A 13,980-nucleotide genomic window follows, 5' to 3' on the forward strand; every position below is an offset into this window, starting at 1 on the left:
TTATCATAGCATACTTGTTGTGAATTAGATGACCATATATGTGTGGATCAGTTTCTGGACTCTTTATCTGTTCCATTGGTACAGTTATTTATCTTTACATCAATATCACAATGTTTAATTAATGTAGCATTATAAGAGTCCATCTTGCAGGGGAATTAGTTCAGCTTTATTTTTCTTTGCTATTTCTGGCTCCTTACCTTCCCATATGGATTTTGGAATCAGTTAATCTGTTTCCACAAAAAGGTCCACTGGAATGTTGACTGAGATTTCATTCAATATATAGATCACATTAAGGAGAATTCATTACTCTTTTTATGTCTTTTAGTCCCTAACTGTGGTATTTCTGTATTAATTTGGGTTATTAGTTTCTCTTCATAATCATTTGTCTTTTTCTGTGTAGAAGTTTGTGCATGTTTTGTTCGATTTATTCCTAGTGGTTGATTCTTTGACATTACTTGAAATTTCACTTTCTATTGTTTGTTGCTAGTATATAAAATAAACAATTAATTGTTTATATTGACATTGACATTATATCTAGTGATCTTAACAAATTTACTTATTAGTTTGAATAGATTGAAGATTATTTTGAGTTTTTGCCATATATCATTATATCATTATGAATAATTAAAATTTTACATCTTTTTTATTTTTTCCAATTCACATTTTTTTCTTTCCCTTTATTGTACTGGCTAGGACCTCCTGTAAAATACAAAATGTAAGTGGGGATGGTGAATATCTTTTTCTCATTCTTGATCTTGATTCCTGATTTCGGTATTTCATAATTAAACATGATGTTTACTGTAGATTTTTTTTTTAGATACTCTTCATCAGATTGAGGAAAATCCCTTCTATTCCTAGTTTGCTGGTAGTTTTTTAAAATTATGAATAGTTATTGACTATTATAAAATACTTTTTTATCAATTGATAAGTTATTTTCTTTCAGTACTTTTGAATATTCTGTCAGTCTTTCTATTGTTTCTTTGAAGGAAATATGTATATTTTTCTCTGGCTACTTGTAGGATTTATTTTTGTCTTTTTTAAGATTTGCTTTGCATTTGTAAGATTTGCTCTTTAACTATCCTGTTTGGGTATTTGTTGTTGTTGTTAGGTGCCATCAAGTCAATTTTGACTCATATCCACCCATGTGACAGAGTAGAAGTGCCCCCATAGGGTTTTCTAGGCTGTAATCTTTACAGGAACAGATTGCTAGTTCTTTCTCCCGTGGAGAAACCACCAACCTTTCAGTTAGCAGCTGAACTCTTAACCCTCGCATTCTTTTTTATATCTTCCGTTTCTTCCCTAATTATGTTCATATTTTTCTTTAAGTCTTTGAGCATATTTTAAAAATATATAATAGCTGTTTTAGGGCTCTTGCCTGCTAATTCCATTATTTTTGTCATTTCTTGTTCTGTTTCTATTGATGGGTTAGAGTTCACATGTGTGAACATGTGCTTCTTCATATGTCTAATAATTTTTTTTATTAACTTTTGGATAGTTAATTTTAGCCCTACTTCCAAGGCATTACCCTTTGAAGGTCACTACTGAACATTTCATGTATTCATCAAAGTTTCTCCACTCTGGCTAATGGGAGCTGAGCCTAGTGTGAGTTCTGGGAACTATTTGACTTACAGCTTCCTAGTTCTTTCCCCACTTGTTTTCTTTGCCTGGGCTAAAGTTTCAGCCTTCGCATGCCAAGGTTTGTGTTGAGCCACAGACTCAAAGGGACTCCCAAGCACATTTCTAGACTCTTTATCTGTGTAGCTCCTTTCTGTGTGATACTCTGTCCAGCAATTTCTAGCTGCCTTGGCCTCTCTGAACTGTGTTTCTTCTGCTCGGTGAAACTACCAGGCCATACTTGGTTTTTGCCTCTCAGTGCTACAGTCTGAACGTTACCTCCACACAGAAATCTAGGGTTATTATAGGATTTACGTTGCTTCTTCCCCTTCTCTCAGGGATTACAGTTCTCTCTTGCTTTTTGTCTAATATTCAAACATTTGTTTCATACTATTTGTCCAATTTTCTAATTTCTTCAATGGAAAGATAATCAGGTACTCCTTCGTATGATGGAGTGGAAATCCTATGTTTTGATAGGGTTAATGAATGGCTACTATTTGTTGACATGATTCAGACCCTGTATTTAATAACCATTAATGTATTCCCAATTAACTTCAGAGAGAAAATCTGTTCTAGAGTCATATCCTTTCTAGGTTTACATTTACTATGAGGGTTAGAATGAGTCTTCTGCCCTATATTTCCAGGACATAGTTCTGAGATTCACTCTGACTTTGTACACTTAGATCATGTACTTTTCTCTAAAGCAATTACTGTGGCTACAGGGCTGCATGGCTTTCATTGACTCAGGTTTGGTCATGTGCTCCACTCTCTGGGTGGATTCAGAGCCCCTTCTGGACCATATGATAGAAGCAGAGCAGAAGAGAACCTCAAAATGAATATTAAAACATTCTTATTAGAAGGAGAAGGCACGTCGGGGAGGCAAACAACAAATATTCACTACTGTGGTGAAGGCTCTTGACCAGCTTCCTGGAAATTAAAATGGAGGGCTCTTATCATCTGTTTAAGTCTCAGTTTTCTCATCTGTAAAACAATGGGAACAATATGCTAATCCCTAGAGTCTCAAACTTTTTCAGAGTTTAAGGTTAGGATCCTTGCTCAGAACCTCCTATTGCTTTCCTCTGTGTTCTTCAGATAAAAACATGGCCCACAAAGTCCTGCATGAGTTGTACTTTCCTACTCTCCCAGCCTCACTTATGCTCTTCAACCACTATGACCATCTTATGGGGCCTCCAAAGGAGCCTTGGTGGCAAAGTGGTTTAGAGCTCAGCTGCTGACCGAAAGGTCAGTAGTTCGAATCCACCAGCCGCTCCTTGGAAACTGTGGGGCAGTTCTACTGTGTCCAACAGGGTCGCTATAAGTTGGAATCGACTCAATGGCAGTGGTTTTTTTGGGTCTAAAGGCATAGTGACTTCCCATTTCAGGGTCTTCCACATACATCACCTCTGTCCAAAACACCCTTGCTTTGCCTCTTTACCCAGTTAAGTCAGGCTTCAGATTTCAGCTGAAGTGTTACTTGTTCAGGAAATCTTCTCTGAAACGCTGGGCTTGGCTATGAGAACCCCTTCCAAAAAAAACAAATCCCTTGCTGCCGAGTTGATTTCAACTCATGGTAACCCCATGTGTTACAGCGTAGAACTGCTCCATAGGGTTTTCGTGAGTATAATCTTTATGGAAGCAGTTCAACAGGCCTTTCTTCTGTGGAGCCATTGAGTGGGTTAGAACCGCAAACTTTTAGGCTAGCAGCCAATCACTAACTGCTTGATCCACCCAAAAACAAACAAACAGACAAACCAAACCCATTGCGGTGAGTCGATTCAGACTCATAGCAACCCTATAGGACAGAGTAGAACTGCCCCATGGAGTTTCCAAGGAGCGCTTGCACCGCCAGGGACCCTATAATTGCCTCCTAACTACATTTGGTAATTTTTGCAGCTGTCATGCTTAATGTTGATACATCTGCTAGACTCTAGGCTCCATGAGGGAAGCGATCTGTGTGTTTACCACAGTGTAACCAGAACCTAGTAGAGTGCATAGTATATACTGGATAACCAATCTTCTGAATGAATTACCCAAGCCACAAATTCATATGGTGCAGTGGCTAAGTGCAGAGACTCTGGAGCCAGAATACTTGGGTTTGAATGTCAGCAGCGCTATTTAATTGTTGTGTGATTTGGGAAAATTGCTTATCTCCTCTGTGCCTCTGTTACCTCATCTGTAAAATGAGGATAATAATAGTACCTGAGTCGGAATCTACTCGATGGCAACGGGTACCCATAGGGCTGCCGTAATTAGTAAGCATTTAAGGGATGAGAACAGTGCCTGACGTGTATTGTAATTAGCTGGTTTAGGTCACTTGTCGGCTGTCTCCCAACATGGACAATAAGAACTGGAAGGACCCCTGATCGCGTCTTGAGTCTTACCGCGGTTTCATATAAATGAGGATTCTTAGTGTCAGTGATGACATGTGACATGCCCAGGTCCCAAAACTAAATGGTGGTCTGAGTGGGTCTAGAACCTCAAACCTCTGGTTTTTATCTCATCCTTATGCTCCTGTTTCAATGACACTGAGCTGGAGCTATGAGGGAGAATAAGCATGAGCTCTGCCTTCTGGTTGAGATGGTGGACAGATCAGGCAAACAGGTTATTTTCTCTTCACTCACTCTTGTTACTAAATTGAGCAGGTGAACCCCAGCATCCTCAGGAAAACCTGGTCACTGAATTAGCAGCTACTTCTCTTTAGCTTTGGCAAAAGCCCTCTCAACCATTTTTCCCAACCATTTTTTAAATATTACAAATATTTGGATGTACAGCCTTCTGCAACATGTTAAATAGCAAGGATATAATTAGATATTTCCTAGCTACATGTAGCTATTTGATTTTGATGGTGCAATCATCCTTCCACACATGCTCAGTTACCTGAAAAATTCAGGCTTTCTCATCTCCTTTCCTAATTATTAGGAAGCATTATTACTATTTGACAGGAGTACCTGATCTTACGCGTCTTGTTATCTAGCAACTGCCAAACTTTCTGGTTCACCTTCAGTTACATGCTTCAAAGATGGATTTTGATAGTAAAGTCATTCAATTACATTCATCTTAAGATTCACGGCATACCTTGGGCCATGATCTGGTAGTGATTGTTAATATAAAGCCACTTTGGAGAAAGATGGTAAGTACAAATTACAAAATGTCAGGGTGCAATTTAATTGTGAATGCTTTTTTTTTTTTTCTATTATACATAATGAAGGATGCCGAAGATGGTTCAGCATATTTGATTGGATATAATTAGAATCCCAAAGGTTGTGTTTTTTAAAAGCTGCATCTGCCTATTGTCTGCTGGGATTTAGAGGTGACTGGAATACTTCAGATTTGTGCCTTATTCTCTTTTCTTTCTCATTTTTGCCCTCCTCATGCTCATCCCTCCCTCCTGCCCTTTGATCGGTTGTTGAATCCATAAAACTGATGTCAAACAAGTTGCTAAATGCTTGGGATAGCTCCTGTTCTTAAAAAGCTTAGTCAAGTGGGGAGCGAAATGAAAGAAGTGATGGTTGTTATGGATTCAATTGTGCCCCCCCAAAATAAGTGTTGAAATCCTAACCCTGTACCTATAAATACGACCCTATTTGGAAATAGGGGTTTTCTTTTGTTATGTTAATGAGGCCACATCAGAGTAAAGTGGGTCCTAAACTTAATCACTTCTGAGTTATAAAGACAGACACATACTAAGGAAGCATCTATAAGCCTGGAAACTCCGAGGATTACTAGCTACTAAGAAGGACCTCCCATAGAGCCATGCCCTGAATTCAGGTGTCTGGCTTCTTGAACTGTGAGAAATAAATGCATGTTCTTTAGAACCACCTGTTATGGAATGAATTGTGTCCCCCCAAATATGTGTTGTATATCCTAACCACTGTAACTGTGGTTATAATCCTGTTTGGGAATGGGTTTTATTTTTTATGTTAATGAAGTAGTCTTGGTGTAGGGTGTGTCTTAAATCAATTTCTTTTGAGCTATGAAAAGAGCAGATTGGGGAAACAACCATGTAAACAGAGTTGGGGGAAGACAGATGGCAAACCACATGAAGATCACTGAGGAAAACCAGCTGACAGGAGACAAGCACCTTCCTTCAGAGAAAGCCTTCCCCTTGAGCCAGACCCCTGCCATCGGACTTTTCGCCTCCTAACCTGTAAGAAAATAAATTTCTGTTTGTGAAAGCCATCCACTTGTGGTATTTCTGTTATAGCAGCTCTAGAGAACTAAGATACCCCCCCATTTTTGTTTTTTGTTTTTGGTTGTTGTTGTTATAGTAGCACTAGATAACTAAGACAATGGTTATAATAAAATATGATAGATGATAGAGATAAGTACAGACTGCCACAGGTACAGGACAGGGTACTTAATCCTGCCTGCCTGGTAGAATCAGAGAAGGCTTCCTGGGGGAGGATCCATCTGAGCTACAGGGAGGATCAAGTCTACTCTTTGTGGCTTTTGTCTTCAATGATAAATGCTCAATTCATGTCCTCCTTAAGCATGTTCAGATAAGAGACACTTGGCCCACCCATACCATCTTTCAAGGTCCTCAAAATATTTGCAGAGAAGCAACAGTCATCCTGTGGCTCATGTAAAGTAAATAAAACCAGGCCTAAGGGAGACCAAGCATCATTTACCGCTAGTCTCTCTCTCTTATTTGCAGAGTGGTAAAAAAGTGTGTCCTGTGGCTCCAACAATACCCCCTCAGTATTTCCTTTCTACCTGGTGTCACTCTACTTTTCTATCCCCCCACCCCAGATACCCCTGATCCCCTTATCAGAACCAGCTATTAGGAATAGCTCAGGTCAACTAATTCTTGCTAACCTGTAAATGACTGATAAGAATAAGTCATTCCCAGGGGATATTTTCACAAATGCACAGAATCCTTAAGACATATAAAAGAATTTTTATTTGTCTGAGTGTTGTATCAAATATTTGGACAGATATTTTGCAGTCAAGGAGGAAGGGACATAAGGAGAGCCATGTAAACCCCACAAAGGCCTTGAAATCCCACACATAGGTGGACCCCAGAGTTTCACAGTCAATAAATGCTGATTTTTAAAAATCTCAATCGACATCAAAGCAAAAAAATTTTTTTTGGCAGGGAGGATATTTATGGCCCAAAGTTGAGGTTTGTTTGAAATGTTGTTATTGTTGTTAGGTGCTGTCAAATGGGTTCCGACTCGTAGCGACACTAAATACAACAGAACAAAACACTGCCCGGTCCTGCACCATCCTCACGATCATTGTTATGCATAAGCCCATTGTTGCAGACACTGTGTCAATCCATCTCTTTGAGGCTCTTCCTCTTCTTTGCTGACCCTGTGCATTTGAAATGTAGGGAGGGCTTATAATGTGGGATGATGAGCAATACTTTACATGGGCTTCCAGAGGGCAGGATGCAGTCAGGTCATGCCTTTGGCCCACAAACTAAAAATCGAAACTAAAAACCAGACAGTTTTTATTCCACATTTTCATCATTTTGATTTACATTTTTTTTGGTTTGTTTGCCGGCTTCCATCAACCCAGTGCAAGAAATTGAATTATAGAAAATACCAACAATTTAGCTAACATCTTTTTCTCTTTTTCCTAATTAAATAAGATTACGTGTTATTTAAATTAAATAAAGTTGTTCAAATCCAGTAATAAAAAATAAAACAAAAGAAAAACAAAATCACGGAGCTAGGAAGAAATCCCCAGAAGCAAATGTCTCATTCTAAATTTTGGAATTTGATTGAACTTCTCTGTCAACACATCTTACCTTGATATTTGTTTTTCTTTTGCTTTGAAGAACAGAAATCTCTTTTCTCACAGTTTTGAAGGCTAGAAATCCAACTCAGTGCATCAGTTCTAGGTGCGACTCCTTCCTTGTTGCCAACCAGCCCCAAGGGCTCCTTGGTGTTCCTTGGCTTGTTGATGATTTCTCACGAGGTTTCTACTCCCTGTGTGCACGTGTGTGTGTCTATTCTGCCTTTTTTATAAGACACCACTCAGAAGGTGTTGGGTTTAAAACCCACCCTACTCTGGTCTGGCCTCATTAATATAACAAAAGAGAACCCCTATTTCCAAACGCGGTTGTATTTACCTGTATGAGGGTTAGGACTTCAGCATAACTTTTTGGGGGACACAGTTCAATCGATAATTCTCCACCCTTTGGTTCCCAGATTTCACGTCCTTCCCACATGCGTTCAATTCCGAAAGTCCCTTTCACATTTTTAGGTATTTGCTACAACAGTACCCCACTTCTCAATAACAAATTCTACCTTAGTTACCTAGCGTTGCTGTAACAAAAATACCACAGATAGGTGGTCTTAGAGAACACAAATTTATTGTCTCACAGCTTTGGAAACAAGAAGCCCAGATTATGGTGTTGGCTGTAGGGGAGGGTCCCTCCTTGTTGGTGGCCCCAGGCATTCCTTGGTATTTCTTGGCTTGGGGATGATGTCTCACATGGTCTCTTCTTATTTTCCCTTCTCCTTATTTTTAAAGAAATGATTATCCACCCCATTTCAGACAGAATGTAAAAAAACACATCTCTGTTTCCTAAATTAGAAAAAGAAGTGAGTGTGGCAACTGAGAGAAATCAACTTGTCTCCCCAGAGGTGTTGTTTATCTCTGGGAATTAGAAGAGGAAAGTAAAAAATTTGCCATAGAGTTTTGCTTTATGTATTTTAGAATAAAACGCAAAATATTTGTTTCAGAAGGTAAGCTTTTAATGACAAAAAGTCAAAGCACTCAGAGCTTCAACATGTATAAAAGGGTCCCTTATTTATCCCCCTTATAGCCTAGGCCACCATCATTTTCAAACCCTAAACTGAGAGAAGCCATGTGACAAGACAGAAGGACTTAGGGTCCATGAAATCCAACACAACATTTGAAACTCTACCCTCCAGTTATGGTCCCAGCTGGGTCAGAAGTACTCCACCCGACCGAGGTTGGTCGAGTATTGTCCTGGGGATGAGGGGGAGGCTAAATCCTGTTGCTTGGAATGCTCATTAGTTCATGTCATAAGAATTAGACGTTTTAAGGCATTAGGACTCATAAGCAAATGAAAATAGTTTCCCAGCTGCCAGTCCAGAGAAGTCCTGCAGACCACCTGTTTTCCAAGACCACAGAAATGAAATACGACTCTGAGTGGGGACATTGCAGCCGACGGTTAGCAGCTGTGGAGCATCACTAAGCCATGTCTCGACCCTGGATGTGGTCAAGGCCAAGGAGGAGGCCTTGTTTAGAAGCCTTAGAGCTCGCCCATGTGGGGGAAAGTTTGGAGGCCACTGTCTGTAGAGACCATCTGCTCTCTGATGTAGACCGTTGGAGAGGAAAGTCGGAATTAAAATGGATGGAGGCCCTGGAGAGTTAAAGAACACTCTAGACTTAAAAATGTACCGTATTTGCACGCCATTTTATAGATTATTACAGAAAAGTTGCCTGTAAATCATACCCTTATTCAGGAAAGAAACATAATAAATATTTTGTGAACTTGCCCATTATTTAAGAAAGTATTTTTAAAAAAATCACCAAAAGCATTAAAAAAAATCACCCCAAATTCACCCTCTATCTATTCTGATTTGCTGTAGGGTTTGGTCCACAGGGAACAGGCATAATAAGTGTAACTCAGTGGGATCTGGGGGACAGGAGGAAAAACTCACAGTCTATTCTGAAGTGGAAGGAGCCCTGGTGGTGCAGTAGTTAAAGCGCTCAGCTGCTAACCTAAAGGTTGGTGGTTTGAACTCACCAGCCGCTCCTCGGGAGAAAGATGTGGCAATCTGCTTCAGTAAAGATTTACAGCCTTGAAAACCCTACGGGTCAGTTCTACTCTGTCCTTTAGGGCCGGTACAAGTCAGAATCGACTCAATGGCGGTAGGTTTGGTTATTCTGAAGTAGGATGGGAGTGGGAGGGGACACTGGCAGTTCTGTAGTAGAATTCTCACCTTCCATGCAGGAAACCTGGGTTTGATTCCTGGGCAGTACAACTCATGTGCAGCCACCCGTATCTGCAGTGGAGGCTGGTGTGCTGTGATGCTGAACAGGTTTCATTAGAGCTTCTAGACTAAGACAGACTAGGAAGAAAGGCCTGGTGACCTACTTCTGAAAATCAGCCAATGAGAACCCTCTGGATCACAGTGGTCTGATCTGCAGCTAATCATGGGGATGGTGCAGGACCGGCAGCGTTTTGTTCCATTGTGCGTGAGGTCACCATGAGTTGGAGGCCGACTGGATGGCAGCCAAGCTGAACAACAACAGTGGGAGTTGAAGTGCAAACTCTTTCCTTCTTTTGCTCCTGTTTCTCCATGCTATGTTTGTAGAGGAAGCAATCACTTTTGAAGATTCTGAGATCCCTCACTCTCTTTCCCTGGAAGTGTAAATGAGGTCGGGAGAAGATGAGTAGATAGAAGAGATCAAGGGGAGGCTCAATTAGTGTGGGAGGCCTTCTTTGTCCCCTACATGAAGATGGGGGATTTCACAGGGGTGAAGGAGGAGGAGGAGAGTACTAGAGCTCTCTAGCTTCTGGCAGGCTTTAGCTGGGCCTCAAGCTAAGCCATCTTGTATATGGAAAACCTACTGATCCCCACGAATCCCTGCACCATCTTATGTCAGGATTCTTTGGCCTCTTCCCCCTTGTTATTTTATGGACAGCACGCCTCCAGATTAGTAGCTATCTCAGGGATTTCTCTCCCTCTTTTGACAGAGAGAAGCCTTCCAGGCATTTTCAGGCTTTGAAATAGCAAAGACACAACATGCTTGGCTGTTATTTTTATCTTTGGAGTCAAGAATGCAGCCACTTTTTCAGCAGCTGTGAACTCTAGTGAGGGGAGGACGAACATTTACATAAATGACAGAGATTCCAACTCCCCATCTTCAAGCAAGCAACTTCAGGGAAGGCTGGGGCATGGCCGCCTCTCCAGGCTCTGCTGTGTAGTTGTGGATTGTTGAAAATATTGATTCCTCTTTTGCTTCTGTTTTAGTCATAAACCTCCACATCTCTCTTCCTAGACTAAACACAAGGACCTTGGGAAAGTGAACTGGGCATGATGCTAGAGAACATTAGCCTGATCACACCATCCTTCCTCCCTTTTCTACTCTTTCTTTTGAAGACATCAAGGCATGTTCCTGAGCGCTGGAGATTCAAAATTGAAAAGGTACTTGGATGGTGCAAATAGTTAACATGCTTGGGTGCTGACCAAAAGGATGCAAGTTTGAGTCCACCCAGAGGCACTCTGGGAGAATGGCCTGGCCATCTACTTTCAAAAAATCAGCCATTGAAAACCCTATGGCTCACAATTCTACTCTGACACACATGGGGTCACCATGAGTCAGAGTCAACTCCAGTGAAGGGAATGATGATAATAAAACATTTTTCCACAGTGGCCTTGTGCAGTGTAAAGGTACATGGAGCCATGGTTAAGCCACTGGGGTCTAGAGTTAGGCAGCCCTGGATTTGAAAGATGTAGCTTCTCCATTGGGAGGGTAAGATGATGTTATGTTTACATAAGATAATAAGTCTATGCAGACTGCTTGGCCAATGACTGGCAAGTGGGAGTGTTAGATCATTATGGGCTCATATGCACTTATTTATTCAGCAAATATCATTGAGTGCTTATTCTGTGCCAGGTACCAGGCATACAGCAAGGAACAAGACAGACTCTTGGCCTTCATGGAGGAAGACACACAATAGACAAACATACCAATGAAACACTTCAGATACTAATTTGTACTACAAAGAAAATAACACAGATTAATGGAGTGAGAATGGCTGGGGTGGGGTGGGGTGTGGAACCACTTCTGCTGTCTCAGGCAGAGCAGCGAGAAAGGCCTGGGAAGAGGTCCCATTTGAACTGGGACCTCACTCACGGGGTGGAGGCCAGGAGAAGTCTGAAAGGGCTTTCAGGCTGAGGGAACAGCGAACACAAAGCCCAAGGCAGAGAGAAGCTTCCTGCTGAAATCTCAACTCCTTTATGCCATCTTTGGGGCCCTGTAGGATCTGGTCCCTGCCTGTTTCTCCCACTGGACCTCTCTCTATATCCCCTCTCCTCTGTGTATTATGCTACATTGACATCCATTCACGACGATCTTCTAAATTTTAGAATTCTGTACCTAGCAAAAATTTAATTCAAAAAGGCAAATTAAGAATTTTCAGACATTCAAGGAAGGGTTCAAAACATTTGCCTCTGATCAACTTTTTGTGAATGAAAATTTTTAACAGCTCTATTGAGATATAATTCACGTACTATAAAATTCTCCCATTTAAAGTGTACAGTTCAATGTTTTTTAGTATAGTCACAGATACGTTCAACTATCACCCTAGTCAACTTTAGAACATTTCATCACCTCAAGAAGAAAGCCTGTGCCTTTTGTTTATCACCTCCTTGTCCGCTGCCATACCCCCACAGCCCAACCATTAATCTACTTTCTGTCTCTATAGGTTTTCCTATTTTGGATTTTCATATGAATGGAATCATATATTATGTCGCCTTTTGTGATTGGCTTCTTTCACTTAACATAATGTTTTCAATGTTCTTCCACATTATAACATATATCAGTACTTTATTCCTTTTTATGACTGAAGAATATTCCATTGTATGGGTATACCACATTGCGTTTATTCACATTTGGATTGTTTCCACCATTTGGCTATTATGAACAATGTTGCTATAAACATTTGCGTACAAGTTTCTGTGTGGATATACATTTTCATTTCTCTAGGGTGTATACCTAGAAGTGGAACTGCTGGGTCATATAGTAATTCTATGTTTAATTGTTTGAGGAACTACCAGACTTGTTTTCTAAAGCAGCTGCATCATTTTACATTCCCACCAGCACTGTATGAGCCTTCCAATTTCTCCACATCTTTGTCAACACTTGTTGTTATCTGATTTTTTTATTCAAGGCATTCTGGTGAGTGTGAAGGGTACCTCACTGTGATTTTGATTTACGTTTCCCTGATGCCTCTATCTTTTCACGTGCTTATTGGCCATCTGGAAACCCTGGTGGCATAGTGGTTAAAAGCTAGGGCTGCTGACCAAAAGATCAGCAGTCTGATTCCACCAGGCGCTCCTTAGAAACCCTATGGGGCAGTTTTACTCTGTCTTATATATAGGGTTGTTATGAGTTGGAATCTGCTCAACGGCAGCGGGTTTGGGTTTTTTTGTTTGTTTGTTTGTTTTATTGGCCATCTGTTTATCTTCTTTGGAGAAATATCTAGTCAGATCTTTTGCCCATTTTTTAACTGGATTGTCTTTTTATTATTGAGTTGTGAGAGTTTGTGAAATATATATTTTTAACCATTTATGTATTTGATTTTGAGCAACAAGAATTAATGTACCCATTGAGTACGTTGTTGTTGTTGTTTTTATTGTGCTTTAGGTGAAAGTTTACAGAGCAAATTAGTTTCTCATTAAACAATTAATACACATATTATTTTGTGACATTGGTTGCCAACCTCACGACGTGTCAACACTTTCCTCTTCTGGACCTTAGATTCTCTATTTCCATTTGTCCAGTTTTCCTGTCACCTCCTACCTTCTCTTACTTGCCACTGGGCTGTTGTGACCATTTAGTCTCATATACATGGTGAACTGTGTGTGTTACTGTTTGTTTTATAGGCCTGTCTAATCTTTGGCTAAAGGGTGAAACTCAGGAGTGACTTTAATACTGAGTTGAAAGGGTATCTGGGGGCCATACTCTCAGGGTCTCTCCAGTCTCTGTCAGACCAGTAAGTTTGATCTTTTTTTGTGAGTTTGACTTTTGTTCTACATTTTTCACCAGCTCTGTCTGCGACCCTCTATTGTGATCCCTGTAGAGCAGTCGGTGGTGGTAACTGGGTACCATCTAGTTGTTTTGAGCTCAGTCTGTTGGAGGCTGTGGTAGTTGTGGTCCATTAGTCCTTTGGACTAATCTTTCCCTTATGTCTTTGGTTTTCTTCATTTTCCCTTGCTCCAGACGAGGTGGGAGGAGTAGATGTGTATTAGATAGCCACTCACAAGCTTTTAAGACCCCAGACGCTACTCACCAAAGTAGGATGTAGAATATTTTTTTGAAAGAAATTTTTCAGGATATAATCCAGGAGGGAAAAATTATAAAATCCTGAAATGCCAGCTGAGACATGGTCATGTGACCAGGGATCAGCCAATCAGGAACTCTTGATAGGACTTTGAATGTCGAGGGAATGATGGGAACGCATAGAAACAGTTAAGACGTTGCTTTTGGAAGTGGTGGTAGCACCAAACTCCAATATTCCTAAACACAATGAGAGCTACTAGATATCTTCACTTCAAGCTAGCTACAGTTTTATTTTTTATTTTTGCAACACAGGACATTGACTAATAAAAAATTATTCTTAGAAAAAAAGGCATAGTGTTGAAAAATTTGGAAACT

The sequence above is a fragment of the Trichechus manatus genome, unplaced genomic scaffold (assembly GCF_000243295.1).
Source record: "Trichechus manatus latirostris isolate Lorelei unplaced genomic scaffold, TriManLat1.0 scaffold00235, whole genome shotgun sequence".
Lineage (NCBI taxonomy): Eukaryota > Metazoa > Chordata > Mammalia > Sirenia > Trichechidae > Trichechus > Trichechus manatus.